Source organism: Mya arenaria, chromosome 7, assembly GCF_026914265.1.
Source record: "Mya arenaria isolate MELC-2E11 chromosome 7, ASM2691426v1".
NCBI classification, from domain to species: domain Eukaryota; kingdom Metazoa; phylum Mollusca; class Bivalvia; order Myida; family Myidae; genus Mya; species Mya arenaria.
In genome coordinates, this window is record NC_069128.1 from 31,030,316 (window position 1) to 31,032,005 (window position 1,690).

At 32.4% G+C, this 1,690-nt stretch overlaps 1 non-coding gene across 1 annotated transcript; it reads left to right on the top strand.

The window, feature by feature from the left end:
• The first annotated feature begins 304 nt into the window (after nt 1-304).
• Nucleotides 305-392, top strand: Trnam-cau (transfer RNA methionine (anticodon CAU)). The gene is given in 2 exon segments: nt 305-341; nt 357-392. It is a non-coding gene; the product is annotated as a tRNA-Met (tRNA).
• Nucleotides 393-1,690: the final 1,298 nt, after the last annotated feature.

Genomic DNA, 1,690 nt, shown 5'->3' on the forward strand with positions numbered 1-1,690 from the left:
CAATGCTTTGAGTGATGGCAATACTTTTATCGAAGTCCTTTGGGTTTGTCTGAGAGTAACCATTCGATATAAGAAGGCAATAAATAATGATTCTTATAAATTATGTACCGATTTTCATCAACAAACGTATGCTGCAAGAACTTAATAGCATTCACTTGCAAATGAATTGCTTGTTACTACTGTAAATTATTTTCACTTTTTAACCTTCGAGGTCTACATAGTTGTTTAACCGCTCAAACTATAAAACGGAACATAAATTCGACGTTATTAAAACAAGCCTTATAACTTGCGTTTAGATTAATATGCCTCGGTAGCGCAGTAGGTAGCGCGTCAGTCTCATAATCAAACACAGGGCAATCTGAAGGTCGTGAGTTCGATCCTCACCCGGGGCAGAATGTTTTGTTGATGAAGATCAAATATGTTCAGGTCGTTTTTCAATCCACTTTTGTCTGATTCTCAGGACAATTCTGTCTAAACTGTATTCATAATACAAACACGTTTGTTTTGTTATAATTGCTTGGCAAAGTAGGCCAACAACCTGTTAACAAAGGACAAGATTCTCAAGGGGTTCTTACCCTCAAAATTAGTTTACCTTTGATTGTCTGAAAATGAATTTGGTGGCTTTATCGTTGCTATGAATGTATAACGTCCTTTATCTATTGTTGTCATAAATTGTTATATGTTGTTTGATGATTGCTTTTCCGATGAATGAATCTTCCAAAAAATAATTAGAATTATAACGCAAACGAAATTATCTGGCATTTTGGGAAGAGAAAAGAAATGAACTCCAGTTAACACAAAAAAAATAATTATGTTAGTAAAATAAGGCTCTTTTTCTGTACGTTAATTGCTCCTTGTTGCATTCCAAGCTACTTTGAGAAAAGAAATACTTTTTTTCGGTAAAATGATTGCTTCGAATTGAATAATACTGTATAGAGATATTTTGAGGTAAACATAATTATAATGATGAAGCTATTTTGATGCCTTTGTGGTCTATTTTGGGTGTTCGTATCTATTGCTTAGTGTATTTTGAGCCCTTATATTGTTTCACTAATCAGGGTTAATATATATATATGTTTGGACATGTCCCTGTTATTTAAATGGTAGGAATTGTGGTATGTTTTATTAAAATATTGCTTGGAAAAAATACTGACAATTATAGTTATCGTTATTTTGAATGGTTTGTATGGATCTTCCTTGTATAGAAAAAACAACAACACTGGGTGATAATCAAGAAAGGTCATTTTCATTTTGTTAATCATGATAAAGTTAGACAATTGGCTCAATGCTAGTTAAGCTTAAAGACTTTTGAAACAGATTGGATTCTTTTCTTAACCAATCCGAGACTGTCGCCATCCTACTACTCAATTTTGTTGTGTTTATAAAGAATCTTTAGTCAAATTGGAATTTAGACTAAATATGTACAGTAAGCAGAACCATCTCATCAGGTTTACGTCTTAAAAAGATACAAAACCTGTCAACAAGTTAAGATATATAACTTCTTTAGGAATTAGCAAGACACATTCGCTAACGTCAGGTGAATTACATTGTCTGGAACCATTAACAAGTATTTGATGGTTTTGTTGCCGTCTAAATGTGGCATTAAAAAATAATGGAATTTCGCGTTTATATTACATTGAATGTCTTGTTTAATTCTTTAAAACAGTTTTGTTCAAGTCAGACACAAAGT